Source organism: Melopsittacus undulatus, chromosome 5 (assembly GCF_012275295.1).
Source record: "Melopsittacus undulatus isolate bMelUnd1 chromosome 5, bMelUnd1.mat.Z, whole genome shotgun sequence".
Taxonomy (NCBI): Eukaryota; Metazoa; Chordata; class Aves; order Psittaciformes; family Psittaculidae; genus Melopsittacus; species Melopsittacus undulatus.
Genome location: NC_047531.1, coordinates 76,883,735 through 76,905,259, shown reverse-complemented (window position 1 = coordinate 76,905,259; position 21,525 = coordinate 76,883,735). Strand labels below are relative to the sequence as shown.

Genomic DNA, 21,525 nt, shown 5'->3' with positions numbered 1-21,525 from the left:
ACATATCAGAGCTGCATATCTTTAAGATACAGAAAATAATGAGTTATGTAAATACTGGTCACCAGCACAGTGGCCTTTCTGCCTTATAAGAAACACAAGTTTCCATTACTGAAAGGATAACCAAACTGTAACATTCTGATTGCTGATGCAAAGGAAAACATTTTCTGCAGTCATATTAGGAAATATTAACTCATTGACAGATACCTTTGAAAAACTGCTGTGCTTTAATTTGTATTTGCAGGGACTAAGAGAAAGAAATAATAAGGGTTCTGGTACATTTCAGACTCCTACTAGAACAGAGTTTGCTCCTGCCTATTGCCTATTAGTCTAAAACTTGTTCAATTTTTACGGCAGATGTGGGAGAAAGAAGAATCCTCCCGCTGCAAAACCTATGGACTCAAAGTAAAAATAAACCCCTTTCTCCCTTTTCCCTGAAACTCCTTTCTGCTTTTGTTTGTTTGTTCTGGATTATATCAGTCTCTTTTCATGCTGGTGAATCATGTCTCTGTCACAGCTGATTCCATTTATCTATCCTGGGAGAAAACAAAAGCTAAAAATAACTTTTTGGGGGTTTCTGCTGGGTTTTGCATGAGAAGGGACTGAATATGTTCATTCCAAGCTTGTGTGTCAATGTTTTGCTTTATCTTTGTCAGGATTGATTTAACTAGTACCATGTTAGAAAAATGAAAAAAAAAAAATAAAAGGAAAGCTTTTTGCTGTCCGTAAAATTCCAAGTTGGCTGAAATTTAACAACATCTGTGGCAAATGAAAAAGAAAACTTTCTAGTTAGAACTAGAGTATTTTATTTGCAAGTGAGAGCTTTTTTTCCCAAAAGCACTTTCCCAGCTCTTGTAATGAGCAATAATAAAATACACAGGTTCTATCAGGCTGGAATATTTGTGCTTAAAAGAGGTTTTTTTCCTATTCTGAAAGATTCTAACTTTGTAAAAATAGTCACTGTTTAAAATATCACTGCAACCAGTAATCAGTCTCTAACAGTGGAAGACATTTTGTCTGGCCTAGGCTGGAAATGTTACAGGAACATTTATTCCTATGATATCCAGTGTTTCTTTCCTCCATTTGTGTGACACATACCTGACTAGTTCACTGTGAGCACAGTCCTATGAGAAGCATTTTGATGTCTGTGGATTATTCCAAGAAATGAAGTGGGTGTATTTACTTCTGGGCAGTACAAAGGTTTTTGGGCTAAGTCTCGTATGTGTGCAGAGGGAAAGTTCAGCTCAGTAATGCATTTCATTAATTTAATCTGTATAATTCTAACCATATAAATACAACACTAATTGCTGAGTTTCCTGCTTATGAAGCAAGGGGGTTCAAGACAGATTTTCGGAACTCACACTAGTTATAACTGAGTTTCAGAAATCTCACAGCACCCAGCATGATAAGGGATGAGCATTTCAGGTTGTTTTCCCTGTATGCAAGAGCCCTGAAAAATTACATTCTTGAAAAAACAAGCTCAGTTCTTTAGCCTGAAAAACATGCGTTCAAAAATGAAATACACTTAGCATGCAAAAGGAAAGGTTGTGTTCTTCTACTGCATCTTATAGAAGATGGTGGCTAAAGTACAAAGAACTGTTACAGTATCTTTAGATGGTTTATGTATGCTAGTATAAGTCATTGAAGCCATGACTGAGATGTATAGAGAGACAATACAAGTAATGGTACCAGCAGCCTAACCCCAGTGTGTCAGGCGTCTGACCTTTTGTCCAGGTTTTGTCTGTTCCGTATTAACTGCTCATCCCAAGCACTCTTAGCATTTGCTTAGTATGGAGGTAGGGGCACAGGTAGAATAAACCTTTTTAGGGCCTGCAAACTCAGCTCAAGAAGATGATGACACTTGGGCAGGTAGCTACACTGACCTTTATGACACTACTGAAGCACTGCTGGCAGTACAGAGACTTCTGGTTTCAAGTTACTTCACAACGTGATCCAAATCACGGTTGTTGGCTAGCTTGCTGTAGAAGAGAAATGAAGCATCAGCATGACTGAATATATATATTAAAAAAACCAACCTACTGATTTTTACGCATATTTAGGGAATGCAGTAGAATGATGTGCCAGGAAAAAAAAAATGGTACTACATTTAAAATGACAGTCTAATTTTCTTTTTCAAAGCTTAACAAGATCAGTGACTATGACGTACATAGTCACTTGCAAAAGAAAGCAGATAAGCTCTAAGGAATCCAGCAAGAAACAGATTGCTGATCACCAAAAAGGTTAATACGCAAGAGATATGTCTTCAGGGATCATTAAAAGGTGGTATTTAAAAAAAGAAGGTTGTTTTGAAGATTATGCTTCAATTATGATTTTTTGTCAGATTTGTTTTACCTCTGTTTCCAGATCTTTGAAAAAAAATCAGACTGAAAGTCAGAGGCAATGAACAGCAGCAAATCAAGCATACCAGCTTAGTCCTTAAGTACCAGGGTGGCAGCCTTTGCACATGTGTAAAAAGGAAATCCTGAGAGCTCTCTGCGCTGGATACATCTAAAGGCAATGTCACAAAGTATGAAAGGATTTCTGAAAACAGTATTCATCAAACAGCAGAAAGTTACTTCTGCAAGTCACTTGGCAAAACTGCCCATGATATCACCACATTCCAGGCTTCTTACACTGACTGAGCTGGAAGCATTTAAGTTCATGAACTCCAGCTTCTTATAGCCACTCCTAGTGCAGTTATTCTAACTGGGGCCACAATGAGCTTTTCACAACGTTCTACACCTAACCTTAAAATGAATATGTGCTTCTTCTTGAGAAGGAATAGCTTGTTCTTCCTGCCATCAACCAGTAACACTATTGTTCTGTTCTGTATTACACATCACAATATATGAAGTAGCAGCTTTTTCAGATGTTTCACTGAACACAAATTTAGTGGGGATGCAGTGACTACAGCTTCACTGAGTTGTGGTTGCTGTGGCTGTTCAGCTGCAAGCCATCTTTTATTTCAATATCAAAATGGACAGCAGAAGAAAAGGAAGAGCAAAGCGTTACCTTGTAGAGACAGCAGTAGTAAAATATTGATGAAATATGTAATTTTATTGCCATATCCAAGTTAATTGCATTTACAAGACAAGTACATTTAAAGTGTACTTGTCTAACAACACCAAAACATTATATGGAATTTACCATTCAATTTTTTCAGACATACCTACTTTAGGTAAAGAAAGAATTTGCTGCTGCATCACTGAATATAGTAAGGCAAAATATGATTTATTGACTTCTCCCTTAAGAATCATTTACAAGAATGATCTACAAACCTAGTCTTCAAAATTTGTAACAGCTACTGAAACCAGGAATTGCTCATTTTTACTTCCAAAAGCATAGTTAATTTGAAGGTTGATACTCAGAAGTTTTCTTTCAAAACAGTCACACCTGATCTGCAAGCCCTTTGAAATTAATGATACATTATTTTTGTGTCCTTTTTCAGAAGACACCTATACTTTAGCTGGAGAACTTTTATCCATCCACAATGTAGGATCTGGAACAAATGCAGCAAATTCTATCACAACTCATAACATAGGAAACACAACTCTCAAACACTAACATTGTATTCAGTTTTCAAAATTAACAATGAGTCTGTGCACATACATGTAAGCAGAAGCAAAGAATCAGAAGCAAAACTAAAGCCTGACACTACTCAGTGACATGCCTCCGTGCCAACAACTATCTGTAGATACGCAAGTGCATAATACAGTCAGTAAATATGCATGATTTTCCTCTGTTGCCAGAGGAAACAGGAATATCCTCAGTTGCATTGCTCATGGCCAATAGGTGGGATTGGAGAATTTACTGCTGTTGGTATAGGAGGAAAATAAGTGTTTTTAATTCAACCAGACCTTTAAAAAAGCCTATTTACTGCAAGAGTAATGAATCCTTCTTCAAGTCCTGAAATCACCAGCATCCTAAAAAACAACGCATAATATACTTCAGCCTCTATCATAATGGGAAGCAGCTGGCACAAAGAAAGAATTAACAGGGCCAGGTAGCAAGTCCAAGTGGGCTGTGAAGATGTGTGGAACTGCCCAGACCTTTTAAGAGCCAAAAAAATTATGGCAGAGCAAAACTCCATCTTAAACCTGTGTAGAAAATAAACAGGAATTTGAGAAGAAACTTCATACTTTCTGAAACAGAACTGAAGTACCCTGAAATTGCCTTGGAAAACAGCTTCTCTCCCACTGCTGCTTAGAGGGGTGTGGGGAAAGAGGGATATTTTAAGTCTAATAAATATGCAGATTACTCCTTGTCATTCAGTGCATTGTTGAATGGGTCATCTTCCTAACCCCTGGCCCTCCTTCTGCACACATAGTATTCATTAGCCTAGGCTTCTTGTCCAGTCAATCCTGCCACTCTGAATTTGTTCACTCTCTATTTTGAACTGTGCTTCCATTTTGGCCAAATATCAGATTTAACACTCTGAAATGCAACATTTTTTTCTGGATTTTTTCTCTTTAAAATACCTTTGTGAATTTATAGAATGGTCTTATCGTTTTTGAATGCAGATTAATCTGATGCAGAATACTGTAGCTGAATGTATTATTTTGTTCCTTCTCTGTCTCCCACTCCATCAGTGGATATAAAGCTATTTCCCTTAAATAATGCACTGTACTTAAACATCTGCTGATGTTTAATTGAAAATGCATCAAGATGATTTGGGATACACGCTTCAAATGCAACTGCTTATTTTCATGTTACTATCCTTAAACACAACTTTGTAAATAAAGAATAGGAAAATATATCAGCCTGAAGTTCACACACTTCTGTAGGTGATCTCAGTAGCATCCATTAATCAGTGTATTGTGACCTGGTTCAGCTACAGAGATAGGCAAATAGAAGGCTAACCATATCATTAATGAGCCTATATGTAAAGTGAAAGAGGGCCAAGGGTTTGAAAGTTAGTTAAGAGTAGCTGCATAAAACTTGAAATCCCACTTTGAAAAGGATCTGTCTTCATTATACTCTCAAAGTAAGGAATTGTCCCAAGCTAATGAAGGATTTCTTTCTCCTTTTATACTCTCAGCCTCTTCTACTGGTTCTTTTGCAGGTGTTTAACCTGATAAACGACCTGATAATATCTAATGCTGAGAAAAAGAAAAAAGTGGAAGCCGGGAGGCAGGAGTGCAGAGGGAAGAGCCAGACAAACCTTTCTGGAGGCAGCACAGTCTTAGATTACTTTAAAATGATTGTGAAGCTAGAACCATGCAAGTGAAAAAGTCAGGATATTAAAAAGTTTTTTTAAGCTATACTGGTCTGTGGTTTATTTCAACAGTTAGTGGTGTTAATTAAAAATTCCAGAGGAAGAATAAGCTTCTGCTGCAAAGGATACAGCAGTTTGCATTATCAATCTTCCTCTGCAGGGGAAAGAATTAATCTTTGCCTGGATAAATGGCCATTTGTATATGCTTGGTAAAAAAGTACTTGTTTGCACTGTCTCAGGAGCATTACCTAGTAAACTTTTTAAGGTGTCATTTTTCATCTGAAAACCTCAGGGCACATTGCAGCAATCTCACTGCAATTCTGAGACATGTATTCTGTACTTTTTTGAGTGGGTAAAATGAAGCAGAGACTGAACTTCCCAACCATGGAATAATCAAACTCAGTAGTATATGAAATGAAGATCAGAAAGTAAACTACTCCTTTACAAGCACTACAACAATTGTTGTACCTGATAAGTAGTTGACATGATCCTATGATAGGGCTTGTCTAAATCAGCACAGTAAGTTTGGACACAAGTCGAAACATTAAGTACTGTGACAGACTGCAAGAACTAACATTCTTCTGTTAGTGTAGCCAAGCTAAGTACTTAATATAGCTGACAATCATACTAATTAACTCTATTTTCTTTTTTTTTCCTTTTTTTTTTCTTGAAGAACTTAACTAAGCAAAAATACAGAATGCCTATAGGGCATTTCTTTGTATAAGAAAATAAGAAAAGCATAAACAAAATCAGATTCAAATTTTCAGACAGGTGGGCATGTGTTCCTTCAGTTCACAAAGTTCACATGTCATTTTGTTTTGGTAAAACAACAACAAGCCTCTGCTCTGCTACTGTCATTCACTCAACTTTTTGCCAATGTGTTAAAGCATTTTTTCCCCAAAAGAAAACACAACACCCACATCTTTTACTATTCCCCCTAAAAATACTTATAGCACATCACATGCATACTTCTGACAATTGTGTTTTTGGAAAACATCATTCTCTGTAGTTATTATAAAATAAAATGTTTTTCATGCCAGAGAGATACTGTTTTAAATATGTGCTACTGACTAAGAACAGACAGACATAAGCAAGAACCTTCCTTAAGATAATGTTAATTTCTTGGCTATATCACAAAAGATTTTGCTGTACATAGGTAAAAGCCTGGGTAAACCCAGTCGTCTAGCCTTTTAGCTCCCAGCACCCAAAAATCTTATTGATACATCAGTGCTTGAAAGTTCTCTTGACTTCGACTTACAAACAAAAAAGTAGAAAAATTATTTCTATAATGCTTTCTCATGCCAGTTTTCTTCTTTTCTTGCTTAGACTAATAATTCCTTTAGCCATAATTTAACCTTGCTTTTATGTCAAACATTTTTGTAGATGATAAGGAACATAAGAAAAGTCAGGTGATTAAAGTTAAAAAATAAATGCCAATGGTTCTATAGCTATGATTAATGCTAGAACAATTTTTACCGTCCTTTGCTGTTAAAACCAAATTCTCTTTCACCTAGCTCCACATATATTATGCAAAATGGCACATGCAAAAAAGGAAAAAAGATGAAATCTGCAGAAAATGCAAATTGACAACATTACAGCAGAAGTATTATGTGGTTAACTAGCGATCAAACACTGTGTTTATGTACCCATAATCACTTAAGGAAATTAAGATAAGGTCTGTTAGATTGTTATTCTAAACTAACAGATGGATTTTAAGACAGGAACGATTAAACTTGACTATAAGAATACCTTATTGGTTGAATGATGTATGTTTGTGGATCTCATACTCGTTATCACTGATGATTACAAAATTTATATACTCTAATGGCATCAAAGGAGAAACTACACAACCCAAAACCTGCTTCCCATTTGTGATTTGAACTTTGTGGATTGTATTTGCACAAAAGGTGCCTTTCTGCAGGTTGCTATGCACTAGTCCCAGTCCCTCTGCACAATGCATCCTTTCTGGTGTCCTACCTTTGTGGCAGATATAAGCAAACACATGACCCTCAGAGACTGCCTACATGGTAACTGCAACCAGATAGCTCATCTGCAGCTTACAGTCACTCAGCACAAGCTCATGTGTAAACACCATGGTTTACAACCTATTTAATAATTTGAGTCCAGAGCCTGTAAGAAGTTACTCCATTGCACTCTTAAGAATGAGCCAATCTAATATCCCATGTCAAGATGTTCCTCAGGTTCCTCCCTGACTCCATAGACTTTCAGTGCTGGCTTCCGCAGCACTGCGGAACTATAGGGTTCACCTGCCAGAGTACAGCTGGTTGCTAGTCCAAGAGAGGCCATCTGTGTTTAAATTAAAGAACTCAAGTGAGAACTAACAGTACAAACCAAAAGACCTTGAACTTAAATTGCTTCCTTCATTTTCTTACCTCCCAATAAACTGAGGCATTTTAAAACAGGTAGATAAGGAGGCTGTGGCCACTACAGTGAGGGATATTTCTGAAATAAAGGTGAGTCACTTACCTGAATTGTCAAACAATCCTATGCTATTTCTTTGCTACAAAACAAGAATATTAAAAGCAATCAACAAGTAGAAAACCCTTATCCAGGGAGAAGTGTTTAACTTACATTAACCTTGCTCAGACAGCACTAGAAAAAGAAAAGCCATCTCAGACAAAAAGTAGTGAAGGGAATGGTGATGACTTGAACAGCAAATTCTATAATGAGCTCATGCCTCTTGTATTTGTGAAAGAGATAAGCACTTGCTGAACAAGGAACAGGCAAAGATAAGATTAAATAACCTTGGTCGCAGATCCAGTTCTTCATTAGCTCATGCATTAAAGAACCACAATTCCTCTGCAGAAATCAGAGATATTAGAAATGTTCATTACTGATGCTCAAATGAGACAATTTAGAAAGATAACAAATTTATGATACTATGAGGATTATTTTTTTTTCTCAATTGCTATAATTTTATCGTGTAATACTTATCTGAAACAAAGGCTGGACAGGTAAGGCCATATATTTTGGCTTCGTTATTTCCAATCTAGTTAGAAACAGAGGTCTGAGATATAGGGTGGGGTAAAGCCTTTAATCCAAACATCAAAAATAAGGTTATGTTTTGAGCACTGGAGGATGCAGAAAACTACAAAATAGTTATGAAAATACCAAAATAATTTAAAAAAGGAGTTTTAAATTCATTAGATATTTGTTTCTCATGTCAAATAAACCAGCTAGCAAAATCTGCTAAACCATGCCTGGGTGTTTATCGATTGAACGTGAAGAAAGCTGCCCTTGCGAAAAGCACTTAAATTTTATTTTACCCTAGGCCACCCACAGTGTGTTTACTCATCACACACACAGACTTGTTGTAAAGTAAGCAGGAGGATAATTCTAACTTAATTTTCAGGGTTTAATACTATGCATGAGTGATAAAATTAAATTCAGACTCCAAGTAAATATGCAGGGGTTCAAGCACACAGGTTGGTTAAGAGCTTTCACAACTGGGCAAACAAACAACAAAAGAAATCTAAAAAGGTGTAACGTAATATCACAGGAAAGACAGAACTCTGTAAGATAAAGTCATAGGCTCTGTTTCACAGATATCTAATAGCTACTACCTACACAATTATGCATCTACAACTATGTTTAATCTACCTCATATAGGGCTGATTGCTCACTGTAGCAGTTTTCAGTAGATTTGAAGGGAACAGGGGTACACCCTGCAACCCAGCTTATTGGTTACATCTGCATATCAGAGACCTGCTGTGATGTTGCTGAAGAGATGTGTTGGTATGAAAAGATAAAGACTTTTCTCCTGGTTTTCCAGATGCAAGGCATTCTTCCTGGGAAATGTTTAAGGCCCTCTGAGGATGCATAAACTCAGATTCTCAACCAGCTACAGAGACAAAACCCAGACGCTTGACCAATTAAATAGAAGTCAGAGCTCAACAACTTCTCAGCAGAGCAAGCAAAATCAAATTTTGTTGTCCAGGGCTTTCCCCAGACATGCACACACACACACACACACACACTACTCCCACCCTGCAAAGAGGAGGAGAAAAAATCAGAGGGATTAATCGGATGTTGAGGTGGTTATGGATGATAAGCTGAAAGGAGCCAAAGCAAACTCTGATGTGGTCAGCAAGATGTGGAAGAAAGCTCTGGGTAAGAGTGAGGGTCCCTTTAAACTTCATCCAGACTGCTGCTGTGTTCCCTGCATCTATTCTCTTTTCAGGCACAAGCTTCCCATCTCCTGTATCACAATTGACAGAACCTACACTCACCAGTTAACACTGCACCTAATCAATCCCCCATCTTCAGGAACAGCCATTATTCCTGTGCCTTCAGTACTACTGGGGGAAAAGGGCACAGGCTCAGCCCATTCCAGCTGCTGAGACATCAGAGTTCATGCCACAAAGCAATTCTCCCTCACTGACACCAGCAGTGCTATATAGAAGCAGCAGAGACACTAGCTTAATAAATTGTACCTTATTTCATTTAGAGCTGACCCTAAGGTTTCCCTGCAAGAGGGGCCAAAAAAAGGGCTTGCAGTTAAAACCTTCAAGATACCCCAGCAGTTCCTTGGCTGGCAAGTTCCCCTTGCCAAGTGCCTGTTCAACTTACACACTAACAGGCTCATTTTCTGCATTAAAAGTTAGGCAGATCTTGGCACACTGATAACACGAGATTAATACAAGCCCTTCCCTCAAAGCTAGACATAAAATATTATGCATATAAATCAAACTGAAACTTCTCCTACATTAAAAGACAAAATAAATAATTCCTTGACAAGATGAGAATGCACATGAACTTTCAGAACTAATGAAATTCTGAGATGAAGATGTAAAAAATTTACTGCAGCCACCAACTAGAAAGAGTAAGAGAAGAACTGACTACAGGAAGAGTACATGCTTTGTTTATCTGAAATGCCTAGTGAATGCTGCAAATTCAATGCATTTCAGTTTAAGAGTGTTGGGGTTTTTTTTAGCAACAAAATAGCTAAGTAAACACAAGAACATGTGGAAGCCTCTAGCAAACATGTGTCCAAGAAAACAAATACCAATTACACTGTATTATTGGATTTGCAAGTCACAGAACCTATTGGAGGACATTCTTCAGTAGCAAGTGCTTAAGTAAGAGAATCAGCATAAGAACAGCTTTATTAGTTCTTTGAGCTTTGTTTTCAAATATATTTTAATAGTAATGAGTACCACATATAATGTAGACAGCTGACTAAATAAAAAAGGCCATCAAGATTATCTATTCTTGATAGTCCTTGGGTGTAGGCAGTCTAACTAACGTAAACCAGAGGAGATAAGTATCAGTAACTTATGAAAAATGCCATTACAGCATGCTAGAAGCAAAACAGCCATGTGAAATGAGAGGCACAGAACTCAATATAGCGTGCAATGACTGTAAGCTTCAGTGCCCACATACTAAGCTTTCTGTACTGTAATGGTCTGATACATTCATTTTGACCCAGAGACCAGAGATAAATTGTCTTAGCAATACAAACAAACAGCTAAGCAATTAGGGCAAAGTTTTTGGAGTACATAGTGATAACATCTAAAAGCATTGTTGGCGATGGGGGAAAACAGCCCTGGAGATAGGGGGTTTAATCTAAAGTAAAAGAGAGAGTATAATTGCTCCGCCAAATTACAGTGCACTTAAAAAAAGCAGACAAGCAACTGGCATTGGTATTTGTCTGGCATCTATTTCAGTGTACCCACCCTGAAAAGTAACTTACATTGTCCTATTTTGAGTTAATCAAGTTTTGCCTATACAAACATTTTACATGTACAGCTGTGAAAGTGTCAGAGATGAGAAATCCATGAGGAACCACCAAGTCTTAAAGAATTTCTATAACTTAAAATTTACTTAAAGTAACATATTAAAATGAAGTTTCCAAGCACCAAGGTTAACACAGTAGTCAAATGAACAAAGTAACAATTTTATATATCAGCTTTTACATATCAGCACTCTTCAGAGGGTCAAACACGGAACTACATCATTTGCAGCACAAAACATTGGCTGCAACAATGTCTGTTACCTCCCAAGCATAGAAGTAGAGATAACTAGTATTTAACTTAAGTTTCATGTTAATTTATCAACAAGCATTTCACTATTGCTTTAAAACATCACACAAAACTTACTTGCATAAACACAAAGTATTATATACAATTAGAAATGACTGAAATGTCAGGCCTGGAATATATTCCTTCAATTGGGCAGGGTTACCCAAGAAAATAGCCATAAGAGGATATAAAATAATCTCTCAAATTAATACTAATTTTTGTTGTGAACACCCTTATACACAAAAAGATAGTTTTATTACATGGAGATGCCTGCTTATTGAAAAATATCTAAATTTGACTTCAGTGGAAAAAACTGCCATGTGGAAGAGACAAATGTGCTCTGTACTTTTGCTGCAACTGAATGACCAGCTGTCTCATATTGTCCACCAAAGGAATGAAATTGGTATTGGTTTTAAATGCATAAAATGAAGATGCATACAGCAATTTTTTACCAAATAACTTATTTTTCTTGTAAGATTTTTCTTTGAAATATATTTTAAAAATCAACACAACATCTTGAAAAGTACATAATTCATACATATACAAGAGAAGTGGTTTTGGCTGTTATAAATGATCCACGGTCTTAATTCCATCCCATATAATAGAAGCAGGTTCAATAACTCAATCACATAATTTAAACTCCAGTGTAATTTAATGCATTGAAAGAAGGCATATCTTGCTCCATTGTGGACTATGTTGTAGTTTCTAAAAGTCTGTAGAAGCCACATAAATGCAATGAATAATTATTTATATTTCAATAAGGAAAATCACTCTACAAGTAATTCCAGAATAAAATTGCACAAATTATCAAATTAAGACTTAAAAACATAGGAAAACCCTTATTTGAATTCTGGGTAGAAATAAATTAAAAACTTTTTTTTTTTAGTTTGTTTGTTTGTTTGTTTTGTTCAAACTTCACATAATTTGTCAACCAAATAATGACATTTTTATTGATTTTATATATATATACTATTTTACATGTTATTTTGAAAGCTTTACTTTTTTTGTAATATTGTTAATTATGAAAGAACAAAAAAATATCACCCACAAATAGCATTCCCTAGCTATCCAACTGTTCTCCACATCTGTAAACAAATTTTCTTTTCTTCTTCTAATCCATTCATCACAACCTATCAATTAACAACACAGAAATAGTATCTTAATAATGCTTAAGAAAGTAGGCTGTAGAAAGGAGCAGTCACTCTTTCAACTAGAAGGCAGACTTTTGGTTTCCAAGGATGTGATGTCAACACAATGCTCAGAAGGGTAGCAGTGAAATACTATTAAGGTAAATTTTATACTCCCTGCCTTGGAGAGAATGTTAGTTTTCTATCCCAGCTCTCCCTGCCACCACCACAACTTGAACTCCTAGGAAAACAAATAGTGTCTTCATGCCTTCAAGCTTGTCTCCACTCTTTCTCCCAGCCAATGCTTATACTCCCTACAAGCATCAGTGGGCTTTTAATTTGATTTGATAGGTGGGCTGCCTTACTTTTTATCACAGGAGCAGCCCAGGGAAGCAACTACAGAAAGAAAAAGAAAGGCAAGCTGGTGTATGCAACTTCTAAAGTATTTTTTTCTGTTGAATGCTGCCAATACAAAACGCTGTGATGTGGCTTGTGGATGGAACTAGAGCAAATCAGGAATCACCTACGTATTTTAGCTGCAGACTCCATGAAATTCTATCCCTGTGTTTTTCCTTTCCCTTAATATACTTTACATAAATGGATGCAATGAAACTAAAATTGAAATATGTATGATACATATACATCACATTTAGTCTTACATTAAAAAAAAGTGTTAAACTATTGTCAAACCAAGAGATCAAGGTTAAAAGAAAATACATGCTCATTTATTTTTACCTATGCCATAGTAATAGACAAAGTCACACTTCTCTGTTCATTCTTTGTGCAATCAACATGTTTCTCCACCTGCTCTCCCTCCATTGAAAAACAAGGACCATGCTTGGCACTCTATTGTGTGTAACAATGAGAGATTGAAGTAATCTGATAAGAAGAGTTGTACTTCATCTTCAGCAAAGAACATACTTTAATGTTATATCTTTCAGAGTTTCATCACAGATGCATATAAATGCTGTTATCAATATTGTCAAGTCTCAGAGCTCGATGGAAACAATTATGTGCATTGTAATATGAATCTTTAATGGAAATCCAAACTAAGCCCTTATAAAATGGTTCCTCCCTTTACTAGTTTCACCCTCACACATACAGACAAAATGTGCTAATGCTGAAGAGTAGGAATACAGTCTAGCTCTTTGCACCCTTTCCAATAACATATGAAAAAGTTTCCTTATGTCCATTCTCTAACTTGCTGTTGAAATAAATAATAATTTCTGAATAAACCACCCACAAATATGAGTATTTTACATTGATTTGAAAACATAGACATTCTTTGTAAGCTATTTCTCATACAAGGCAGGTATTTGCAGCCATAGATCCCAGAGTCATCCCACCCCTTTCATGAAAAAGTCTATCCCCACTCTAAAATTCTGTGAAAGGACTAGAAAACTTGTTAAGAAAGAAATAATCTTGTAGAAGCTTCTGTTTCCAAAACAACCTTTTATTTCAGACTTTTCCATCAAATCTGAACAATGCATACAGGCCTACATGATATATGCACTTGTATTTTGACAGCCTTCAGTGGGCTGTTACAACAGTGTGTTTTCCAGAAAAGAAAGTAGAACCACAATACCAAGTTGAGCCTTTAGGGGTTGGTTAAGTTTCTCATTAAACTGATGTTCGAGTACATGTACCATTTTCCTTAGTGTGGCAGGTTGCCAATTTAACATTGGGGAAATTTGGATGCTTATAAATTAAGTATATAAGTAAGTTTGTTGAAATGACAAATCGGATTTTGGAAACCGAAACAGGAGTTTGTGTCTCTCATTGCGTTATGGCGCAGTGCCCTCCACTGGCCAAATCTACTCACTTAAAAGAGCATAAATTCTCTGAAAAATTACTTTTCAGACTAAAAACAAACAAGCAAACAAAAAAGCCTCCAAAAAAACTCAGCAGCACTGTCAAATTCTCTGAAGAAGTTACTACATAATGACATCAATTTATACCAGTGCCAGACTTGCTTTTATATTGCATGGTAATAAAAATACTTTGGGTGCCAAAATAAATCCTGAAGGAGCCTTTATGAAAGTTAAAAATTGGAGGTGGTAATACAAAAACAGGTGGTACTAAAATGTGTAACTGACACAAGGCCTTACAATGGTAATAAGTATACAACCAGATTAGCAATTACTACTGTCTGTTGAATTTTCACTATTTTACCTTTTTGCAGTTCAGATATGACAGACCCTCATATAAATTTCCTTTGAAGCAACTAATAATGTTTTTGAGTGCAGTGGACAGACTTAGTTGCATCATTACTGTTAGTGGTGCCTGAAAGTAAGGATTAAGAAATGTCAAGAGCCAACAACAAAATGAGAGAGCTAGAAACAAGACGTAAACAAATTCCCTCCCTTTATATCACTGTGGGTTGCCTATTTATTACTTTTTGATCTCTCCTTCTCCATTTTATATTCGTTTCAAAAATATGGAAGCAATGTAAATGTGGCAGTGGTAGGCAAACTGAAATATCTTCAGGAATATTCTATGCTCTGACCAGCCTTGCTGCTGTCATTTGGCCAACGTGCTCCTCATGAGTGATGTTACCTCTTATAATACCTTTTCCTTCACCAGCTGCTTGATGGCCAGTATTGCTTCACAACTTTCTTCAATACCTATATTAGCTCTGTGACAATATTTAATGACACATCAAGTGCCTGATCATGCTTTCAAAAATAAGAAAAACAATATTTGAAAATAATCCATGGATACATGTGAAAGCACAAGGGGTGGTAAAAGAGATCTAACATGGATAAGGACCCTAGTGACACTGTCTTATGAATAAAAGTGTTATTAATGAGCTTTCAGTAGATTCAATTACCCTACACAAGATTACTGTCTAATTATTAGATCTAATGATAGTTATTAGATTAATTAGATTAATTAATTAGATTAATTAGATTAGATTAGATTAGATTAGATTAGATTATCTAATGATAGATAATTAGATCAGTGTGATAGATTTGCTGGCAATAAGGTGAATTGTTTATTAAGAAAACTAAAAGCAACAAGCTATAGGAGGAAGTTATGATAAAAATCCAAATAGTTTGTACAGATAGACCAAAAGCATAGAAAGACAGAAATTATGCTCTGTGTTAAAAGCTGTGCACTATCAGACTTTCAAGCAATGCAAAGGAGGACACAAAAATATTTTTAAATCCCTGATAAAACTATTCTTTGATTCTATAATAAAACCTTCACTGCCACTTACAGATGGAGAGAACAACTGTAAGGCTTAAATAAAGCTGAAAGATGCATTTAACATCCCTTTTTCAAGTGCTTAAAGAAACCTCAACATTGTTTCTGAACTTGTTTTTGAGCAAAAAAGCTAGATCCCAAGACTTATCATGACATAGCATCTTTCTTTGACTATAGTTGCTTGGATTGCCAACAATTTAGCAAGTGGGATTTTCCACTTTAGTGAACAGCATTTCTAAGTGTCCCACCCCAAACTCTGTACACCACAGTTCTGGTGAAGTGGGGAGCAGCTTTGGTGCTCTGTTCTTCCAGGCAGCCTGGGGTGAGCACAGACTTCAACAGATAAGAATAACTTCTTTATTCTTAATGAATAAACCTTAATCCTCACAGAAGGTTCTGGCTTCACTGAAGATTAAATTTTGATACTCCTTTTGTATCAGGATGGCATTCAGTCATCCTTGCCCTCAGAGTCTCAGTTTCCCTGTTAGAACGAAGTGCTGCACTGTAGACCTTGAGGTTTTGCAGATATTGTCTTACTTCAGATCTACCTTTTCACCCCCCACCCCCAACCCCCTTTCAGGGTTCTTATATAGCTTATGGCAACAGTCATTTCCTCTCCCCCCCTTTTTTCTAAGCAGATATTCCCACTTCCTTTGATTGTGCAATAACCGCATAGTAATGCTGGGTTGTTTTGCTGATCATTTTGCAGATAAGATCTCCCTCATACAACCTAAAAGCTGTTTCTCCTACTCTGAACTTGAAAGAAAAAAATTGGAGGTGGGAATGGTGGATATCTGGTTGCTTCCACATTGAAATCTCTATACTTCTATTACACTGTTTTAAGACCTCAAACTGATATAGTGAGCCATTTTCACAGCCACATTACACATAGATTAATACAGAGGAATGTAGCAGAAGTATGTAAATGATTTCTAAACTTTTGCATAGAACTATATTACACCCACAGTTCCTTAACATGATTTGACTGTGGTGTGGACAGGGCCCCAGATAGAGGAGCAACTGTTGGGCTGGTTCTCAGTCCATGAAAAGTAATTCAGAGCCCACTTTCCCCTGGGGAGCAGGTGTAGCTATCGCTTCCCTGGCAGCCTGTTACAGCTGAAGAGTTATTACTACAGCTGTTCAGCTGACGGCAATTACCACTAACGATGGTCATTGTATGTGGATCTCACCTTCTAAAGGTTTCCTCCCAAGAGAGCTGATGTGATGACTGCTGAACTGCAGAATTACACTGATTTCTGCTAAGAGACCAACTGACATTTACCTTTATGTGACCTTAGTGAGCTACAAAATGAATACTCAACCGCAGTTGCTTAAGCATGCTGACATATTGAATTTCTAACTTTTGCTTTTCCTTACAGTCTACAGAGGTTTGAACACCACAGCTTTAAACCACAGAACTCTGAAAAACAAAAACAGGATGTCTGCCTCTAAAGCTGGTGCTGTGTATATTTTTCCTGAGACTGTGCTGTCTGGGACCAGGTTGGTGTAACCTTTCAATACAGTCTATTGGCCAGGCTCTCTTTCCTGCTGGAAGGTTAAATCTGCATGTGTGACAAAAAATATTTTCTCAGCCAAGGGTTGTTGTCATCACAATCTGCATAACAATAGGACCAGCTGGAGATAAAATAAATTAAGGCTTAAAGTTATGATCACCCTTACTCTTGCGAAGATCCAGCGAAGCCAGAAATAATCCAGAAACAGACAAATGCCATCTGCACTATTTAGCATAGGAACAATGCTATTCTTTTTAATTCTTCCTCAAGAGTGGGTTTTGATACTTCAAGAGTATGTTAGCGGTGGTCAACAGGACTTGTAGCTGAAGGGAACAGTTCCAGTTGAAGGACCTACAGTGACCATCTGGTCCAACTGCCTGACCACTTCAGGGCTGACCAAATCAAAGCATGGTATTAAGGGCATTGTCCAAATGCCTCTTAAACTCTGACAGGCTTGGGGTGTTGACCACTTCTCTAAGAAGCCTGTTCAGTGTTTGACAACCTTCTTGGTAAAGAAATTATTCCTAATGTCATGCCTAAACCTCCCCTGGCACAGCTTTGAACTGTTCCTATGAGTCCTGTTACTGGATCCCAGGGAGAAGAAACCAGCACCTCCCTCTTCACTTCCCCTCCTCAGGTTGCCCCTCAGCCTCCTTTTCTCCAAACCAGATGAGCCCAAAGTCCTTGGGCTTGCTCCTCGCAGGACAAGCTCTCCAGCCCTTTCACCAGTATTGTTGCCTTTACCTGGACTCATTCAAGGACCTTCACATCCCTGCTTGTCAACCAAGCTACATACCCATCTGCAAAGTCTGTATCACTTAACACAAGTAAAGCACAATTATAATTTCTGGTTTGAATGAGCTGTTGGGAGTGGATGACCTTAAATATTCAGACTAAGAAGAGAGATCAAAAATCCACTGTGCTTTGTCCCTGTTCTAATTCTGGTGTGTATTTATCCTCCATTTTTTCCTTTTGCCACTTAACCAAATTTCTGTGCACTTTGAGATGTTTTGTTTGCACTTTTGTTGCTTACAGACACAGTTAAAAAATAATTAAGCTTACAGACCCCAAAGAGCATTCGTTTTTTTTCCTCTAAGACCCTGTGATACATGTTAGGCTGCATCAGACAAATAAAGCTGTCCTGCCAACAATGGATGGGAGAAAAGCCAGTTTCTTCATACACTGATGCAGTCATCTTCTGACTGCTTAGCAGAGAATTTGAAAAATTGGATGGGTAAATACATCAAGCAATAAGGCAGCTTAAGCATTTATTGTTCCAAACAACTACTCATCAAGTGATTGATATTAACATATTTATTTTGTCTGTCAGATTTGATTAGTCTCTAGCAACATCATTCTTATTCAAATTTGGACACCTCAGAAGTTGTCAGAATGAAATAACATAGCTCCACTCAGTTCAGCAGGCATGTGAGACTTTTACACCCAAGAACCTGAGCCAGATATAGTCGGCAAGAACTTCAGACAACCACACAATTATATATTGAATGTGATGATTTTGTTCTCTACTTCAGGAGGCTGCATTTGTTCACATATTTTGCCCGGATCACTGGAAACAAAGATCATTACAGCTATTTAAAGAATCCCTGGCAGCTGTAATTCTACAGAAAGGTATCTTAAGTTCAATTTGAAAGCTGGATATTTGGGTTTGGTTTTATTGACACCTTCCACTACCTTCAACCAGAACAGCATACCTTCTCTAAGCTCACATGAATCACTACCATCAGAAATCCAATACTGGATGGATTAAGCACTGAAACCTGGGTAGTGTTGCATCCAACTGAACAGGTTTGTTTTCACTCAAGACAATACATTTTAATACATTTCTTAAATGGTAATATCACCAGTTTCCAAACAACCTGACAGCTTTTGCCAAGTAACCACTTTAGTCACTACAAGACTAACGCACATGTGCAGATTGATGCAACAGGTAGCAAGGGTAAAGGGTAAGAGCTCTATTCTCCTCAGACAATATCTGCCTACTACACACCAAAGGGAGTTTTCAAGAGAGTATGACTAAAAGTAAAGGTTACTGCATTAGAGCACATCCCTCCTATCACCTCTATGGCAGAGAGGATTTAATAAGAAACTACTGTTCACATTACAGAAAAAAAACACCTCAGAACATTAGCTGCAGACCTGACCTGTCATGTTTAATTATCAACATAGCAGCTTACAAAGTTTAAAAAATGACCAGTTACTGGCTTTGGAGTAAAGTTATACTGTAAGATTGATTTTGTAACACTCATAATGCTTGTTGAAGGCAAGAAAATCTTTGCCTTTTGGCAGCTTGACAAAGCCATGCTTGAGTTCACAAAAAAGTGTTCCATGTGAAACTGTCATCATCATAGCATACTATCATTAACTGTTATGTGAAAGCCATGTTTTCTCTCACTTTGCAAACTGAGAAGGTTCATTGCATATATACACACACCTTTGACTGAATACTACTCTTTCTTTGAAAATTTTTTTGTCTTATTTATTGACCTTGTGACTCTAGGATGAAGATTCAATGCATCAGTTATCAAATGCACATTATTCCCAAATGAGTTAACCACTTTCCATTATGCAGCTCACTCCAAAGGAGGGATGAGGAGATGGGCAATCTAATGGACACATGACTCCAGAGCATGAAGCGACATCTATGTGAATTAACACAATGGCTGCTTATTCTAACCAGGTAAGCAAGCAAAATAAAAGTTGAACTTCTAAACTGGGGGGAGGGGAGAAGGAAGGGGAAATATATATATATTTTCCTATCAAAAATTCCAAGACACACAAATGTAGGGAATATGTTACTAAGTGCAAAGCAAAAGCCGTGCTGTTTTGGAAATTTGATGAACCGAAGCAAGCATAGCACACATTAAGACTTACCTGCTTAAACTTCTGCTAAAAGACAAGACAAATAATCATGCTAAGTATGTCTAATATTCATGTAGAAAACATATGATAAATCAGGAAAATACAATGTTAATATCTTATTGTTTGTATAACAGTTTAAATTCCAGAAAAAACAGAAATACATCCTGTTCCCTGCTTGTCCAACAGAGTTCACAACTTGAATAATGAAATACTACATTTCTACACAAAAATAAAGACAATTCTAAAATTAATGCATCCTACTAAGTAGAATTACACTATGAGATTATCAGTGACAAAGGCAAAAACTGGCACGCCTGACTTCAGAAGCATGAAATTACACAAGAGTGTTTTGGCTTTGTTTTTACATAGTACCTTTATAACTTTATATTACATCTATAACTTTTGACCTCATGTTTTCTATACCTTTGAAGTTAATTACAGATATTCAGGAGCTAAACTTCATGCATACATGATATGCAGTGGGTCTTAGAATGTAATAATCATTAATTTGGCAATATTTAGCTACAAGATCATTCTGTTTATATGTACCTGACATCAACATCAAGAGAAATTAATGGCTTGGATGGTATATTACTTTAAACTGTATATATAAAAAACATATTACTTCAAATATTCTCCATATTTTTATTTTTCTTCACTTGTATATTTGGTTAGCTTTCCATTATTCCTTTTTCTTACTTTCCAAAAAAGAGAGAAATGCATTTAAACTCTAATATGAGCTAGAAAAAAAAAAGACCAATTTGAATGAAAATATTTATAATTTTCTGATTTGAAAGAAAGTCCAAAATATAGCATGCTGGGAAAATGCAAGCACAAGCATATCTTGTAGAAAAGCATAGTAGAGTTTATAGATTTAGTAGACACATCATCTGTATGAGTTACTCTGTTGGACACAAAGTAAACCCCATATCATGTGAATGGAAACATCTTAAAAAGCAATCACACTATAGACTGGAATCATATCACTTTTAAATTCATCCTGAACACCATTGTCTATATTTTTCCCTATTTGAAGGCAAGCAATAATTTCTCTTCTTCTTTTCAATTTCAGATATTTACCCAAGGCTTTTTCCAATGACAATTCCGAATTTTCTCTTCAAGTGTGAGATTTTCACCAACATTAACTTAACAGCCAAATGACTAGTTAGACCTTCATGAGCTTGTGCCAGCTGTGCCACCTTTATGCCTTATATCACTGCTAACTCTTATTCTACTCACCAGCATTGTTTGTATTAGTTTCTGCATGTAAGATGAAGCATTAGTGCGATACCTGGATGCTTTAGTCTATCCAGGCCTTGCTTTATGCTTTAATGCTCTGCTTCACATTTGAAATTTACACTAGAATACCTGTCCCTAACTGGAATTGTACACTACAGCACATAGCATGAAGGTTACTCAAGATCCTGTCAAAATACAATATGGAGATGTCCTACTCAAAGATACTACTATGCTTATTTCAAGAAAAAGACATTTGCTAAAGCAAATAAAAGCAACATTAGAAATCATGCAAACAGTTGCAGTGA

General features: G+C 36.6%; 1 protein-coding gene across 1 annotated transcript in view; it reads right to left on the bottom strand.

Moving 5' to 3' along the window:
* The window catches only part of LOC101871346 (potassium voltage-gated channel subfamily KQT member 1-like), a 465,763-nt gene that overhangs the window by 355,613 nt on the left and 88,625 nt on the right, over positions 1 to 21,525 (bottom strand). The window lies entirely within an intron of this gene.